Source organism: Aphelocoma coerulescens, chromosome 3, assembly GCF_041296385.1.
Source record: "Aphelocoma coerulescens isolate FSJ_1873_10779 chromosome 3, UR_Acoe_1.0, whole genome shotgun sequence".
Classification (NCBI taxonomy): domain Eukaryota; kingdom Metazoa; phylum Chordata; class Aves; order Passeriformes; family Corvidae; genus Aphelocoma; species Aphelocoma coerulescens.
The window spans coordinates 116786574-116805739 of NC_091016.1; positions in this window are offsets into that span (position 1 = coordinate 116786574).

Here is a 19166-nt window from a genome sequence, read left to right on the forward strand (position 1 = left end):
TGGAACCAACCTTAAAGCCTGATTGATAGGCATTGGCACAACTTAGCTAATAAATTATACTGCTAATGACTTAGAGTTTTTACCTTGTGCATATTACTATTACACATTGTGAAATTCCTATATAACTTACAATTGTATTGTGTCAGAGGATAAAGTGTTGGCCATCAAAACGGCTTTCTGACAGTTTCTTTATCCCTGTTGTAGTGCTGAGGCTTGGCTGTTGCAAAAGTCTTGCTGGAGCTGAGTGGATTTACTGCAGCCAGAGCTGGTTCATGGAGCATAGGTTGCTGCAGAACAGAGCAGGATTCTTCCTTGGCAGAATCTTGCAATTCCGTGAAAGATCGTACAACCACAGAATCACAGAATGGTTTGAATTGGAAGGGACCTTAAAAATCATCTAATTCTAATCCCCTCCATGGGCTGGGATGCCTTCCCCATGATCAGGTTCCTTAAAGCCCCATCCAGCCTGGCCTTGAACACTTTCACAGATGGGGCATCCACAACTACTCTGGGCAACTTGTTCTGTGCCTCACCACTCTCACAGTAAAGATTTTCTCCCTAATATCTAATCTACATCTCTACTCTTTTAGTTTAAAACTATTCCCCCTTGTCCTATCACTGTCTACCCATAAAGATCTTGTAGATCCCCTTGTCCTCTTCAGGTGTTATGTCTGTCAGTTTTTCACACCCTTGCAGACTGTATGCTGGCTCAGCCTTTTGATTGATGTCAAACTTGCCTTGATGACTTCCTCGGGAAACCCAGAAATATGGTAGGGAAAAAGAGCTTGGAATTATTTATGCAGTTGTCTTCTGAAGTCATCTCAGGCAACCGCCTGCCACCCCGGGCCTCAAACTGAATCCCCATTTGCCCCACACATTGAGTGCTTTCTCCAGCTGACAGCTAAATTGATTCCCATTTGCTACTCAAAGTGAGGGGAGCGTCTGGAAATCTGAGGGTTTAAGAATCCCGAGACCTCGGCTCAGCGTAGCGTAGAAGGCAGGGGGTTTGCATGAACTCTGCAGCCTCCTGGCAACTTCTCAGCTCTCAGCTGAGCACTGGGCTTTGCTTTCCTTGTGCTTTGCTCCAACAGTCAGCCGACCTTTTCTCAGCATAGGTTAGCCTGCCACAGGGCTTGTGTTACCCAGAAGACCAAGGATGTTTTCAGAGAGATGGAGAAAATATGATTAAAAGCCAGACATAGTCAGGCTCTGGTGCAATCAGCCAGAAAGCATTTGGCTGGTGGTTTGTTTATGAGAAGAAATATAACAGATAAAATAGAAACATTAATATAATAGAAATGCCAAGCTCCAGAATATAGTGAAGATAATGCTGAAGAGTGAATAGATGTATTTTTAGAAGATACTCTAAGTAAATCTCCTGTTAATAGTGCACAAGTGTATCTTTAACACTACTTGTATAGATACAGTAATCACACTATCTCTCAGGTAAATCCCTATTACAAAGGAAACTCATCCCAATCTGCTGTATCTTTTGATCTGCACTTTACAGTCAGAGCTATCTATGACAATGAAGATGGAGGTGGCATTTCGGGTAAGACAGCCAGCATTGTAGCAATCAGGTATTGACATCCAGCAAGTATTCACCTCGATTAACCATATCCATCTAAAAGTTAGATGTCTTCTCTAAGTGAATTCTCCTAAGCTTCCTGTAGTCAATAGAGGCAGTGCAGAGGGCAATCGACCCTATCCTGAGATAAGTATTCTAAGATAAATTGTGCCTGTTTCTTGCTGTTCACTCTAGAGGGTTCCCAACACTCCAGAATAAATGTCTACTTTTGAGGTGGCTGTGCTTAGGTGAGACATGTGGGAGGCTCTAATTTCCATGGAATCAGCTGATCTGAAGGGTCAATTGCTTTAACACAGCCTTCTTACTGTGCAGCATTAAACTATTAAACCTGATTAGGGATTTATGGTGAGGAGGCCTTCAATCTCCATACCTTGCACACATGCAAGAAAATTAATACTAAAGAAAAGAAATGCACTTTAAGAATAGAAAGTATATAATTAAAATGCACAAAGGAAGAACTAAGAAAAAACCAATTATGCTATTATGTAACCACTGAGCTATTTAATCCACTCTGTGCGTCCCTTTTTGAAAGATATTCAGTTAAAGAGAATTGACTGATGTTGAATCTTGAGCTGGTCATTGTGAAATTTTTGTTCTTTCTGATGTAAGGGACACATCACCTGGAGAAGCAACACAATCATTCCAATAGTAACTGGAGAAAAGCAAGTATCAGTGTTCTCAGGGTATAACACGAAATGTATTTCTGTATGTATCATTCTGGTGTTCCTGCTGATCCAGTGGGGATCATTTGTGTTGAAATGAGTCTTCCAGTGAGTAAAGGTTATCAGTTATGACCAGGTTTTGTGATGTGAAGCAATAATTTTAGAGGCTGTATATTCAATGATTTTAGTCCACAAACCTTGTCTTGAAAATGATAAAAGGTAGTTTCTGGATGGATTAACCATGGTCATTACCTCCTAGGTCTAACTTTTAACTCATCCATCTTGATACAGGGATTTCTAATCTCACATGTTTCTAACTTGTTTTAGATGTATAGTCCAGTATTAGTGGACCATTTCTGTTTAAACTACTTGGGATTTTTCAATGTATTTCTTTTTGCTTGATTTATTGTAATATTTAATTAACTCTTACAATTGGATGGATTTCTAGGTTACATTTATTGGCTATTATTTAGCTCTGCCGGGGTGAGAAGCCCATTACAAAATGTGCTAATAGTTCTTCTGCTCAAGGAAAACCTAAGAAGGGGTTTTGTTTTTCATTTCAAAAATACTGAGTTTTAGTCTCTGCTTTAATGCCCTTTAAACTCATCAGCTAGAGAAGGACATTAGTGGTTACCTCAGCCCTGAAACTTGCTAACAGAGACTGACAACTGCTGACACAACAACCTGCCTTGAATTATATTTGGGTAGTGGGTGGAATGGGTTGGCACAACAGAAACATGTAATTTCGGTAAACCACCATTTTTAGAAAATGACATTGTTTAAAATTTCCTTTGCTGAAAGGGAGATGCATTTTTCCCCAGACCTCTCTCAAAAAAATCATGCAGGGGATTGAATAGGAAAATGGTGCCTGAAATGAGAATTTCAGTATGTATTCAGTGTCAGTAAAACCTTCCATTTTAATTTTTATTCTGAATCCTTCTCAAATATAAATGTGTATACAAATTCTTATCCTTAATTAACTATAGAGCTTACAGAAAGCATTTATTGCTATCCATTTCTTTCCTATCCCTCCCCTTACCTCCACTGATCAGAGCTGCATGTTGAGTAGACACACTATAACCCCGTAATTTGAAGCTACTACTATAGCATCAATTCTTCTGGATGATACCACACCTTGCCAGTCAAAAATGATTTGAGCTTAAATTGTCAGCTAAAGATGCTCTTCATTTTTATTGCCCTGAACTTGCGGGCAGTCTATTGGATGAAGTGAATTACTTTGTTGTTGAAAATGATTGTAATTTTGTGTGAAGGACACAATCAGAATACACAATATTTTTTCCCCTTTGCATTCCCCAACCTGCTCTGCTCCTTTGGTGCCCAAGCGTATTACAAAATTGCTGACATCTAAGCTGATCAGTCAAACTCTTTGCAGCTCTGTAAATGATCCTAACTGTCTATGCAGCTGTTATTTGGCAGTGCTCCATCTGGAAAATAAAATACAAACATCAAAAGAAGTTCAGCAAGGTTTATGTTTCACAGAGGTTTTTTGATAGCTTGTCTGTTATATAACAGAGTCTCTTGGGTCAAATTAGAAGACGTCAGATCTTTGTCCTCTCGTAAATCTCTGATCCCTGAGTTAACCATATGACAGTCACCTCCCAAAACAGGGACACCTAAGCAGTGTGTTGGTGCTGTGCTGATACTCTGCATACTAATGGGCACAGCCTCCCAGGAGAACACAGGCTGGATACAGGAATATCTAATGGGAGCTGGGGAAAGCTGGGACAGCAAGATGGTATATAGAATTAAGAGGGTAGATTTTTTAAAAAAATGGTTTCCTTTTTGTTCCTCAGTTCTGCCCAGCTGTCTGCCAAGCTTAACACCATGGCATGCAGGGACTGTGTTGCTTGCTTTAAAACTGCCATTACTGATCCAGTGCAGCTGTATTGTAGAGAACTCCATATTAGTCTCAATCATTCAGTGTTCATGAAGTGTTTTGCTTCTTCCTACTCTCTCTCTGCTTTTAAATTATAGCCTTCCTCCTCATTTTATTAATTCAGCTAAACTGATGATACAACTTGACCTGAACACATTAAGCAAATGTACCAAACTGAAGAAGGAACACAATATGCATGGATAGTTTGTGATTTATCTAGAGGTGAATATGTGCCAGTATCCCTTGCCATAAGGTATAGAGAACTGGGCAGAGAATTAATTCTCTGGTAGACTGCAGGAAGACATTTGCCAGGGCTGTAGAGAGACAGCAAATCTCCTGACACTTTATGCTCTGATTGGCCATGCCCAAAAGGCATATCAGCCAACTTGAACAGATCAGCAAAGTTCTCATTAGCAAAATTCCAAGCTAACCTTTCTACTCGCTGACTGCAGAGAGGGCAAAACAGTAATCACAGTGGAAAAGGTGTCCTTAGCACTCTAAAAAGAAACTACCAGGCAATAAACATTGTTGATCAGACACAAAACCTGATGGAGGAAAGGAAAATGTCAGTGAATCAAATGCTTTCTCTTCCTGGACAAAACACAGAGGTGAAATGCTGCAGTTATGAGCAAGAATACTTCACATGGTGTGATGGACACACTGCCAGTTGGTCCAGGTCAATTACAGTGGCTTTTTTTGGCGTAATGCGCAGAAGAAGTTTTCCTCGAAGGACCATAAAGGAAATGAAGTGCCCAATACCTTTGCCAGTTTTATAGCTCTAAGACTATGTGGAAAATTTCATCCAGAAAGAACTGGCAGAGAAAAGACGACAATAACAAGAACAACAAAACAACATTATGTGCTGTACAAGTTGCAACATATTTAAGATATATTTTTTATGTTCTCTCACTTTGTGATTTGCTTTTGCACTGCATTTCATACATTGCTTAGTTAAAGACTGCAATATCAAGCTACAGTAATATACAGCAAATTTGAAGACCTTTAACCAAAATCACAATATGCATCTATAAAAAGATTTTCTTTTCCTCAGCAGAAATTAGAACCGTTGCATTTAGAAGCACATCCCATTTCTATCAAATATGCACCGTTTCCCCTACAGCTCCTTTTATGTTAGTCAATATCTTTTAATGTTTTCTGATGGTTTCCTAGGAGATGCCCTAAATGGCCAAACTCACTAGTTTGATGCTGGTGTTGGATAATATCTATATGCACTAAACATCTGTTTTGTTCACTGAAGTCTGCTCTGCCCTTTTTCCACTGGTCATTATGTTCCCCCTGAGGGCTTCTAATGGTTGCTAATGAGATAAGAAAAATGCTCCATGTACAGTTCCATCTTCTCTGATGGTGTATGATCAGGAGTCTGTGCTCTTTTTTAGCAGGAATTGCATCAAAATCATTGTTAGTGTTTCTTTGTACAGTAGTTTGAATGCAAATTTTACACTTAAGGACTAAAGTGCCTTTTAAAAATCTGTAAGATGCAATTAGAAAGAGAAAGATCACCACATTACAGGGTAGAGAGTTATATTTGTGGAAGTGTGGGCTCAGTGTTGATTCATGTTTTTCAGATGGTATATTACAGGTTGCATCATTAATAGAAGATTAAGATGCCAAATGGGTAATTTTTACCTTCTGTTTTCGAGTTTTTCACTGTAGGAAATCACCCAGATATGGTGAGAGTTTGATTTTATATAACATGATGAGCAGACAGAGTGTTCCTCAAATTGAACAGAGCCTGCTGCTACTGTGGGAAGAGGGGCTGACAACTTGGGTAGTATCCATACAAAGCTATAATTTCTAATCTGTCAAAATCACTTCCCTTTAGAAAGCCTGATTTCATTAGCATGTTCTTTGTCAGATGTGATTGTCTCTCTTAGAAGCTTTCCTTTTACAGCTGTCACAAAAGCCAATCAGATTATACCAAGGGCAGGAAATAAATAAGTCTTTTTGCTGTAAATTAATTTAGGCAAGGCTGCATCGCATATGGTTAGATTTAGTCCCTACTCTGAAGTGTGAAATTTTAGCAAGGTACCAGATGAGGGCTCTAAGAGCAGGTATTGGCATAATTTGGTTACAAACTGCATTTCTTCTGGCAATCTGGGGGTGGGTATAGAAAATATATTTACATATAGCCTATGCCTCATGAATGGCAAACCAAGCTCTCAGCTAAACTGAGGACATAGGTGAAACTGTCTGGGACAGAGAGGTCAAATTAAGCTTTTCTCATATTTTGTCTATGCTGCACTCTTCTGGGGTAATTTTAACCCAAACACTAGGAACTCATTTAAGCTAATTTTCTTCATATTTGATCTCCACTGTTCAATTTACCAGCATGGGTTCCTCTACCATTTCACTAAAGTCTGATATCTTTGTATAGCTTGCTGTGTTCTGCTACCAAGGAGTATCCAGGCTGAGTTTGCCTTGGTTCTTCTATTGTTTTGGACCTGAGCATGTAAGGTAATGAGGACAAGGCAGGTGCTTTATGGAAACCTGTTTATCTACTTGATTTAGTTTTGTTTGATTCATTTCTGTACTATGGCCTCAGAAAATTGTGAGGGAAAAAAAGGATCAGACTGTTCTTCTTTCCAAAAAAGTATTTCACTCTGGAGACTAAGACAAAGGCAGTTGTCCCATTTGTCATCTAAGGTTGAAAAAAGAGTACTTTCAGAAGTCTTTAGTGTACAAAAGAATGATGAGTGTCATAGAAAGAGGCCCCTCAGTGTGTCAGCTGCCTAGTCCATCTTTCCCTGTGCCATTTGCAAAAAGGGACAGCATGAAATGATAGCAAAGCTCTTCAGTGGAGCTGTAGTTTCACTTTTCAGATACTGCAACCCCTCTGGAGAACAGGCAAAGCTGTAACCTTCAGTGCAGGGTTTTTCTGTGCAGGTGCAGGGAAACATTCTAGAAGTCAAAGCTGGTGCTGTGTGATTAGTTTGGTTAAGAATTTCTTTTATTTTGGAATCTTTGTAAATCACAACAATCTATTGCTTGTTAGAAATAGGTAACAAGCACTGTATGGATCAGTCACCATTTCCCTTACAGGTACTGTATAGCTGTATTACCTGAGCAGGTATAATGAGTCCCAGTGTCTTGTCACTGTGCCCTGAAATATAGGTGAAAGTCATCATAGTCATTATTACTTACAATCAAAGTTTCTTCCCTTTCTACAGGGTAATTTGTCTTCCACCTTCCAATTTTGGCACTTCTGCATCTCTAAAGACTCATAATTTCCTTTCTAAAGCAAAGAGAATCTTCTGGTTTTAAAAACTTCATCCATTTCTACAACTATGTGTAATGGTCTAGCTGTTTTTTTTTTCTCTGCCTTTTTGCCAGTTCCATCTGGTCATTTAAAAACAGTAATTCTGTATCTTTTCCTGTGCTCCAGATCTTCAGCAATGCCAATCTCTAACTGACAGTATTTGATCTGTTTTATGATTACTCTTCATCTGTTCCTGGCTCTTTGTCTGCATGCTGGTAAATGGCTTTGATCACCTCCTGGCCAGAATCTGTGGCTTCTCATAATTCCTTCTGGAAAGATTCTTTGTCTTCATTTAATTACTTTTTACCATTACCTGGCTAGCATCCATTGCCTGTTTTCTGTTTTTAATTTTTGCCACTGTGAAAGCTAATAGGACTCTTCTGCATTGGGACATTTAGGAAAGTCAATCCAAATTAAATGTTAAAGTTCACACTTCAGCTGCATTAAATCCCTGTGTTGACAGCCTTGTTAGAAGAAAAGAAGACCTTAATTTTGTTTAATTTAATACATACTATAAATGTGTTAATCTAAGTCAAATTTAACCACTTCAACTTTGAACAAATGCGTCTACACAAGGCTGTGAGATTTAGCAAATCAATTTTAGCTTTACACCTTTATTAATGTTTTTTATTTCCTGAGTTTCTTGTAGACAAGGCCTCAGATATCTTTTATATAGGAATAATCTTTTTCTTCCAGCCTGACTTTTTTCTCTTTCTCTCCTTTTCTTGATGTTTGTCACTCCTGTGTTCTGATGGTGGCTTACATTATACTGACCATAGTTGCTCTTATTATTTTATTAATTACACTGTAACAAGCTATCGATCTCAATTAATTTCAGGGGAGTCATGTTAAGGTGGATGCTGTCGACACATGCACACATAGAAAGGAGTTCATCTTTCCTAACTTTACTGGGAAAATGCAGGCAGATGGAACTTACCCTCTGCCAGTTTGTAGATTATGTAAGACGAGGGGACTGGGTGACATACCAGATGGTTGTGTCACCTTCAGAGAGACCTTGGCAGGCTGGAGAAATGGGCAGAGAGGAATCTCGACAAGTTCTGCATGGGGTATTGCAAAGGTCTGCATCTCAGCAGGGTTAACTCCATGCACCAGAACATGCTGGGGGCTGAGTGGCTGGAAAGCAGCTTGATGTCCTGATGGACAGCAAGATGACCATGATCTAGGAAAGCACCCTTACACCAAAAGGCTGAGAGAGGTGATCCTTCACCTCTTAGCACTACAACAGCTACACTTCTATGTCCAATTCTTGCTTACCTCAACCATCCTGTGATCAACACCTAAAATATTGTTAGCTGAGCAGAGACGATACAGTTCTAACATCATCCAGGGCAAGTCACGGACTCATCACTTTCAGACTTGTCCCATGTACTCAGGCTGCTTGGGATGGAAACAGGACACCAGAAAACCCAATGTATAGTGTGTGACTTCATAAATACTTCATTTTATCCCAGGGGGCTGCTTTTCCTCTTGTACTGTAAAGCTCCAAACAGAGGAATCTAAGCCCACAGCCTTGTGCCCAGCTGTTCTTGTGAGCTGCTAGTCTGAAATTAAAGTTAATGACCTAAAGGCTCTAATCCCATGAGTTTAACAAAAGCAAGTTTAATAAGGATAGTGTCTTTAAAACTAGCATGAATCCAGCAGCTCGTAGTGATGATGATGATGAAGAACTATCTTCAGAATTTTTTTAATATTTACTTTTTTGGGGAGGAGGAGTAGGAGAGACAACGATATGAGACTTTCTGTAATGGAAAAAAGATGAACTCCTGCTATTTTATCTATCCTTTTCACAGAATTTTTTTGCTCTCTGTTAAAATTGTTCCCAGTAAGTCTGTCTCAGCAGCAGACAGATGAACACTCCCATTTAAATCCCCTCCTGTCTGATAGGTAGATATTTGCAAGCCAAAAGAGAATCATCCTCCTTACTTCTGAAAAGTGTGGTCTGCCTTTCAGATAATACCTTTTCCAACCTTGTCAGGTGAGGCAGTGCTTGAAAGCTTTTTAGCACTTACCCTTTTGTATAACAAGTTATCTCAGTAGGAGACTTTGCAGCAGTCTTTAACCCCTTTTGTATTCTCATTCCATCTCAGAGGTGTCTCATGCAAGCTAATAAATAATTCCATGAAGCCTCTCCTCTTTCCACAACATTAATCTCCCATCAACTAGTAATGAGCCTTTGTCGGTTCCTTGTGAGAATCTGAGCAACTACATTAATTCCTTGAAACTTTTTTAACAATAGTGATCCTATTGGCAGAGAGTTTAGGAACATCTGATCCACGCATTTAGCCTTAGGAGGTTTTGATGGCATGTGTTTATTGTACCCTGAAATTCCTAAAGCCCTAGAAAGATGCTGCAAATGCGACATGCATAAATGTGTAATAAATTATATCTGCATATTGTCTGATGTAACTAACCAGAATTGTGCTGCCAAAGTTTTTTCATGGTTGTTCTTAAGATGAACATTTTTTCTTGAAAAAATCATGTATGCAGATACAGTTTATACAGGTTGCTGCATGGTTCAGAACATGCAAAATCACTGTTCATGCTTTGCATGCTGATTTTCCCCATAAAACATGCCAGAATACCAGTCAACATACAGCCAACACTCATTCTGCGTGACTTGTTCATGCGTTGCTCCATAGTCTTTCATTTTAGCAGTCTAGAGAAAAATAGGTCCTTCTGGAGGTTTGCAAAGAAAGTTCTTGTTGCTTAAACTTGGGTGTCCAAATTAGATGCCCAGGATCCTACTTATCTAGCACTCTACTGACAGCCAACCTACGGCATAGGATGGGGTTAAAGAAAAAGGACTAAATCCTACCAGAAAATTTCAATTCTTTCCAGAAATCTTGTATTTTATAAACACTTCAGACAAAATTAACTTCCTATTAGCTTCACTTCCACAGTCATGTCAATTAAAGAGCCAAACCGATGAAATAATAAAGGGGAAATCAAAGCTGAAAGTGGAGAAATAAAAGAGGATTGTGAGCCTACAGAACACTACTGTGCATTTGAAACATTTTCTTCTATGCATGGCTCTGACATTACAGCCTGCACTCAATTTGCTTCAGCTGAACTCTGCATTGCTGAATGTAGAAAGGATGCCCGTCAATTCAGCCCACTCATTTCTGTTTCTTTTCAGCATCAACTTTTCAGTGAATTGTCTCCTTCTGCAACAGCAGCTCTTTCAGAGTATCGTGGTACTTTCCTTTTTTTTGTCTCTTTTCCCGGTTCCATTGTTTTATGCAATTTTTATCTTTGCTTTGTTCCCCTGTGATATGCAGTGAAACCAGCAATGCAATTAGCATAGTAAGTTACATTCATTCTGCCCTTTGACTATTTATAAAGACACTTTTTATGAGCCTAAAAAAGAAAAAAAATAAGAAAGAAAATCAGCCACCCAAAACTTGAAGTGTCTTATACTTTACAATTCCTTGCTTTTCTTCTGAATGTGTGGAAGCCTGATAACACTAAGGAAATGGTATGTAAACAGACTTCACATATGTGTTACATGTTTGCAGTGAATTGATTTTGTCACAAAAGAAAGCAAGTTTTCATTGTAGTTTGAACTAGCTTCAATGCCATGAAAACCCCAATGAGTTTCTTCCTAAAACTGTAATCTGAACAGAAATCTGCTTCTAAACCTCCAGAAGGATTATTGATTGGGACAGACTATATGCAAAGAGATTTCAGTTTAGATGAAACCAGCTTTTAATCTATATTACAATAATACTTCTATGTTGCATATATTGCCAGAAGAAGAAATAATACAAAGGCTGTGACATGAATAGGCAGCCCAGTACATTCATTATTTAACCATGACAAAAGAATGGCAAGAATCTGTCTTTCTGAAATGAGAAGAAGAAGAGAAAGCCATGGCTGGCAAGTGTTAAGTGACACAAATGTCTTCAAAAACCTCTTCAGTGAAGAGGGCTGGCATTAACCCTCTGCCCCAGTGTGATTACAGAGGCTGGGTCACAGTTGCCTGCTCCATTGTCTTGCTGTTTGCCCTTCAGAAGGTTCTGATCATTTCTCCTCTTGAGCACAAGGCATGAAGGGTTTTTTAATTGATTGCCCCAGACCATTGCTGATTTTTGAAAGCTGAGCTTCACTTTTTAGCTTGAACTTTTTAAAGTAACTTAGATTGCTGAACAAAATTCAGGCCCTTTTGCAAAACTGCAGTCCATTAAGCAATGGATGTCTGGTATAAACTTACAGGATAAAAGGTCTAACAAGGGAAAGATAACTTTTGAATACTGTTTTCCAGCAACTTCTGTTTTTAAATCACCCCTGTGTGGATTCTCTTAGAAACAACTCATGGGAAGAAACAGCCTCTAGGGAAGTATAAGCAATAATGAACATACATTATATATAAATCTTGCTTTCCTGCACTAATATTTGAAGTTTTAACCTTCTGTATTCTAGAAATTGCATCTCAGAATAGGTAGATGATCTGTCCTGGAAAACACAGCTATTTTGTACCAAGTCTCTGAGGACAGAAGCAATTGCAGATAATGAGCTGGGTTATTTTTTGATTATTAAACTTCTGTTTTTCCACCGTATGGCCATCTTTGTTACCTGGCTGTGAGTCCCTTCTTCACCAGGAAATGCAGTAAACTCCCTAGGCATCTGTGACCTGGATATAAAGGTAATATAACTATGATGCAAATTTTTCTGAATATGCCTTTTTCTAGTGGAGCTCTGGAGTTTTCACAGAAGAAAGGGTGTGCATGTAGAGCAGAAAAGCTGCTGGTTTTATTTTTTGTGGTTGCTCATCTCTCTCAGTCACACAATTTTTAGTTTCAGCCACTGCAATTATTATCCTTTAGCAACAGAGTGTCTCTTTGGTGATATGTGCTACTGTACCTTAACAAAATAAAAATTCTATCCTCTGTCCACGTTGATGGAATGTTTATTGCCTCTGGCTGCACTGTTTATGACTTTATACCTCTGAGTCACCATGTATGTATCCAACCCACTGTGCCTCTGATGAAAATGTGTACATGAATTTGGATTTCGGAGGTAACTTTAAATGCTATCTTGGTGTGATCTCATTTGAAATGGTCGCTACACATTTCTCCACTTGGCTGAAGAAACAACAGCAAAAGCTGTTGCTAATTTTGTTTTTAATTAATTGTGCAGCATGGATTTGTTGATGTGACATGGATAGGGGTCAACTAAATAGATTTGCCTTGGGTTAGTGGAAGTTTTCCATCATCTCCTCTCTTTCTGGTACATAAAATATTCCTTAACAATCTTAACTTCTCAAATGAGTGCATAAAATCTTCACAGTCAACCTGACAGCCTTTAACCAAGGCAGCCACTACCCTTTGTATTCATATGCTGTGCAACTCTCCTTACTGGTAAGAGGCCTCTGAAATATTTGGAAACAATTTTATGAATAAAAGTATTTCAAGTGCTAAAATCCACTTTGTATAAACTAAAATAATGTTTTTTGGACTTTTTATAAAACACTATATGCTCTACTTATCCCTGGAGTGGATTTCTTTTACTGGTATTGCTGTGATGTCACGTAATTAAGTCAGTTTACATTTTTATAGACAGAGGAGAATAGCTAAGAAACAGTCCTAAATTATTCATCAATAAGTTTCACCAAAAAAAAAAAAAAAAAAAAAAAGGCAAAGGGCAAGGATTTAAAATGTGCTCTCTGTTGTTTTTTTTCTTCCTAAAACTAGATAATTTTACAATGGTATACTGAACAAATAAGTCTCTCTCTTCTTCCCCATGAGAGAACAAGAGACATCATTTAACGCCACATGTGTTATTGTGCTTATCTGCTGATTACCATATTACTTTGATTTGTGTGGTAGATTGTAAACTCTTGTAGGATTATGGAAAGATTTCTTTCCCCAGGCTGAAGCAGTGAGATTTGCAGTACCATGAAGACAGAGATGAGTAGAGAAGAAGCAGATTGGTTATTATATCTCTACGTATTTTTTACCCACTGGTTTGTCTCATTTTTATCACTGAAGAATCAGCATGAAAGCCAAGTAAGTTAATACACCTCCACAATGTTCTTACAACACTAAGTTTCAACATCTCTTCATACCTTCACCCTGCTTATAGAAAATGTGAATTGCTGAAATGGTGTAGCCATAAAGAAAAGCAGGAGTAGGCTTTATAGATGTACTTTAAAGATGTACTTTAATTCACACAGGTAAAATACTCCTTTTGATTAGGAATTGAAAATATATGAAGGAAAGTGCTGGTTTTCTAAACATCAGGGTTTTTTATGTACAAGTCTTTCTTTCTGATTTTGGATGGGCTTATCCAAATTTGCAAGACAATTTACTTGGCTTGTTAAGCTTAGTATTTCCTTGTAGAAAATTCAAGGAGAGGCAGTAATGAAGGAGGAACTTTAGACTAGAAAAAAAGGAAAAATTGTTTATCTGTCCCATAAAGCCAAAAATTACGAATTTAGCTGCTATACCTCAGTGCTGTGCATGTAACTCAGACTAGAAAAACAGTTTCAATAGAAATAGTATAGAAATTTGAGACATGCAATGGAGATAATAAAGGATTTTCTGATATACTGGAAGCCTATGAAGAAACATGGGAATGGACAGTCAAGAAGTTGAGCCGTGACTCAATGAGCAGTGATAATGACTAGTGGCTGCTTTGAGTCTGCATTCCTACTCCCTTTCTCTGGGCAATATTGGTGAGGCATGTTTGAATCCAGTATGAGTATGTCCTGACTATGTTCAACAGCAGTGGTATGAAAAGGAGGCAAGACCAGACAGAAGATGTGGGTTCACTTTGCTGCTCTGCTTCTGGTTCCTGGGGGGTCAGAGAAGTGCCTTTATCTCCAGTTTTAAGATATAAAAACAACTCCATTCTACTCATTTTCATCTGAGAGAAATGGACCTGGAATCCTGTGCGAAGTTCTTGTAAACTGCATCCAAGATCAACTGAATTTCTGGAGAAAAGCTGAATGCTAGGTGAAAAGATGGGGAGTACAGTGTAGGGATAGTTAAACAGCTTTCCCAATGCAAAGAAATTGACAGTACAGATTAAGAGGGAAGATTCATAAGATCTGCACTTTTCATCACAGTTACAAATTATTTGGAAAAGCAAGTGCTAACAAGGTGACAAAGTTTGCTGATACTACAGAATTCTTCAAAGTGACAGAAACTACCACTGACAACAAAAGGGTAAAATGGACTTGTGATTTTGAGTGGTCAGATGTTAGGGACTGAGTCTGGAGAGCTGGCTGGATAAACGACACGTACACCGATACGATTAAGCATCGTTCTCCCTTTATTGTTCAACTATGCCAACTTATATCTACTTTTGCAAAGATTCACGCCCAGTCCCTCTAGACAGCCTCTAATCAGGGGGGAGCCGACCAGTGCATAACTTACCAAGGACTCTCAGGGCTGCCTGCAGCCAGGTGCTTTCCAGGCCTGCCTGCACCCAGGGGCCTGTTTAGGGGCTTTTCCTCAGCAACCCTGGGTTGTCCAATCTTTCCAGGGGTATCATATGCCCCTGTTCCATAAGGAATCCCTCTACAGTCAGAGATAGAACAGGAGACAAAATTCAGTGCTGATAAGTGAAAAGTAATAGATGCAAGAAAGCATAATCCTCATGGGTTCATAAATGAGGTATAAATATTTTGGAAAGACATTTAGAATTATTATGGTTAGCTCAGTGCCAAGTGGTGCTCAGGGAAAGCTGAAGATCATAGGAACAACAAAGAAAGCATCAAGAACAGAATAGTTGACATAACTTTTCTTCTGTATAAAACCAGGACCAACTCATGGCCTGAATACTGTATGAAGTTCTGTCGTCCCTTTTTCAAACAGAGGAATTGTTGAAACAGACAAAGGCAGTAAGGATTAGATATGAAGTTTTTGTGTGAAGAGCAATTAGGCTATGATTATGGGTCTTCAGGGAGAAAAAATGACTGAGGGACAAAATTATAGAGTATATCAAATAAAAAAAGTAGATGAACTGAAATGTTTTCTATTTACAATGTTTGAAGAACTGAGGGCCAATTGAGGAAATTATCATGCTGCTAGCTTAAGGTAAAAGTAAGGAAGCACTTTTCTCACACAGCACATTTCAACTCTGGAATTCACCGTCAGAAGATTTTGTAGTGCCCAAAATATAAATCAGATTTATAAAAGGTTTGGAAAATTAAGTGGAAGATCATCCTATACAATACTAGTATTTTTTTAAAAAATTCATATAAAAGAGGAATATTTCTTATCCTTCCTTTTTGAATGACCACAAACAGTAACTTTTACAGTAGGGCCATTGTTTGTTGAGTCTGATGAAACTTATTTTTGCCCACTATGATATGAGGTATGTCATAGAACTGAACCCAATCCAGTGAAAGTGTTCTCTGACATTCAAAAGGAATTTTCATGACAGAAAAGTAAATTTAAAAAAAATAATTTAATCTACCTCCTTTAAAATAAGAAGGAAAGTCAATTATTATTATTTATGAGTGGACCAGAGGATCTTTCACACAGGGATGGAAAAAAATCCTTATAATATAAGACAACAGAGGTGTGTTCTGTGATGTGTCTTTACGATATAAACTTAGTGTGGGATGACTCAGATCTGATTTGCATCTTATATGGCGTTATATGAATTTAGAAGCATGGAAAAATCCAGTTCTGAGAGGGTTTTTTTTGCCTGGTAGCTGCCTGTTCGGTTGTAGCAGGTGTAGGACTGAAAATAATTTTAAATAGCACTTTCCTTCTCCCACTTCACATGGGAATAACTGCTGAACTGTTGGAGCAACAAGCATTTTTTTTCCCCTGGTAAATTGTAAAAGTACCCAAAGGTATCAGGCATGAAACACAGGAATGTTGCCCAGGCATTGTACAAGTTCTTGCAATGAAAATTTGGAGAGATGTTTAAAGATGTGCCTGAGGGAGGTGAGGGCTTGAGGGAGACAATGATTTTGTTTTGTCATTTTTACCTCAGCCTGAATCTCGCGTGTAGCATCAAGTTGCCTTCTCTTAGGGCCGAGCCTGCAACACATTCATGAGATGAGCTGGCATGCCCTGAGGTGGATCTGGAATGCTGGCCTGCTTCCTAAGGACTGCCAGAGCTACTGTGCTGAAATGCAAATTTTATGGACTAATGATTTTCCTGCTTTAGTGCCAGCATGTTTAAACACTTGATATTCTGGGTGCAAGTTAAGATGTCTGTGTAAGTGTAAGTAAAGTCTCTGCCCAAATGTCTCTTTACCCCACAGGGTTAAAAAATAAGTGCATCAAAATTTGAGCTATTCTGATGCCATGGTGGTGAAGTCATATAAAATATGGAACCCTGTAAAGTGTAAAATATGTTAGATGTATAGAGTTAAGTGGAGCTGAAATGTCCCAATGCAAATTGTGATCTGAACTCTCTCTCAGGAGCCAGAGCTTTTGGGTCAGTTGATACTGTTCAAGGCTGTTTCCAAGCGAGTGCCTGTGCCTTTTTACAACACAAGCCTTGTTACACTTTGATTTCTTCCTCTCTCCTGCTCTGAATTATGTTACTTTTGTTGATATGAATTCACAGCCACTAGCCAATGACCATAAAAGCCATTCTATACCACATATTGACTTGAAAGATTTAGGTCCCCCGTATCAAAAGATGGCACTTTATCCACTCAGCCAGACCAGACCCTTGATTTTACGTTGCTGTTTTTCTCTCTGAGTTTCAGAAGTCCTTTTAATATTTCAGACCCATGTCGGCACTTTCATAAACTTTCCAAAGGGTGAACAGGAGTAGTTGTATTCCAGCTGCTGCTGAATCTGCTGTGTTTGTTCAGCCCTGAAATGATCTTTTAAGATGTGAAAATAAAATGTTTCACTAGTACTGAGCCATAAACGCAAAACTGACTGGGGATGCAATATGCCCAACAAAAACTACCTATTAAGTATTAGAACCACCGTTTTTTTTCCAGCTTCCTGCATAGAGGCCTGATTCTGGTTCAACCTGATTTTATTTTTCTTCTAGCAGGACAGGTAAAATAATATTAATCAAAAATTTTTTTTTAAAGTTTTGAGAAGATAATGGATATTACTTTGGTCTTAACCACACTATGAAGCCTATGGTAAAAGCTTTTTCTTTTCTCTTAGGAAACAAGCAAACCTTATTTGCTTAATACATAAATATTCCTTTGAATGCTCTAAATATTTTGAGTCAAGTCACAAAGCTGCTTAAGTGTAAGATTGCAAACAGATTTTCTGATTACTTTTGTAGATATTTCCTCATTTTGCATTATTTATTTGAATGTGTGAAAAATTATATGCTTGTATTTATGCTGTAGAGACTTTCAGATTTTCTTAATAATGCAAGAAAATGAGGTGCCAGTAGAGAGAGCTCTAAAATTCAAGCCCTTAATGTTTAATGCTAATAGAACTCAGAGACTATAATATGAACTCAGTAGAAAACATATAACTCCCAACATTTTTTTTACACTGTCTTTCCCATTACAAGTAATTAGTAGTAGGTAAAAGCAAAACAAAACAAAAATTCACTCTTTAAATTAAACGTCCAACCCAGGCAACTATGGCTCAAAGATCAGACTGCTACAGAAAGCTTCAAATACAAATAAGGTTGTCTTTTTGGGCTATGTCATCCTCTCTGTGTGCCCCCTAGGTTTCTGTCTGGGTGGAAATTAAGTCCTGAATTGTCAGGTCTACATCAGACCCTAAAGCTGGACTACAGGGATAATTGGTTAGAGAACAGTGTTAATAATGCCAAAGTCATGGTTCTGATGCCCTTTATGGGCCATTCACTTAAGAATTTGACTTCATGATCCTTGTGGATCCCTTCCAAATCAGAATATTCTGTGATCAATAGGAATCCTGAGCTGGTTGCAGGACAGCTACGTAGAAGAATTTCAATGTTGCTCTTCCATCAGCAAAAAGGAGGATAGTGTAACAGGTGTAAGTGCCTAGTAAGTAGTCATCTCTTGTCACCTCAACCAACCACACTGAAGTACCTACCCTGCTTGCAGGCTTCATGTGTAGGTAGGTTCTATCATTTAGGCTGTTAAGGCACCTTCTATACTTTTAAAATACATAGTGCTTAAGTCTCAAGGCTGGATACTGCAGCTCCACTGACAGTTTCTCTCACAATCTGAGATGGTGTAGACACCGAAATTAACCTTGGGCAAAGCCGTAAGTGTTTCTAACCATTTCTCAAGTCTGAATAATATGGATAGTTGAAATCTAGTGCCTATATCCTGCTACAGGTCAATATACTGATAGAGCTGTAGGCCATACAGGACTTGTCTCTTTAATTTTAATAATAAATCCATAGCCCATCAGGATGTTTAATGTTGTCTGAATGTGTTTGGTTTAGATGTGAAGTTTCTTGTGAAAGTGTTGGCAAGGTCTTACTTCTAATATCCCTATCACTTAAGTGGTACTGAGTGGGTATAAATCCTATTCTGGGTTCCACAGCAAGCTTGTAGGACAAAAGTATATTAAAAATGTGCTGAAGTGTTAACTGGTCCTATACTGCCTTCTGTCAACATTTAAGAAACTGCTCAGGTCTTGACTTCTGTGGGAGTACTGAAAGAATAATCTTGAATAGCTCTTTTCTTTTTAAAGGTCTCCCCTAGTTGGCAAATGGCACCATAACCCAGGAGAAATATATGACAGACATGTTATTTCTGTGGGAATTATGAGAGTTTTCAGAGTTGGTATCAATTCTAAATATTATACAGAACAGCTAAATATATTTGTAGAAATACTT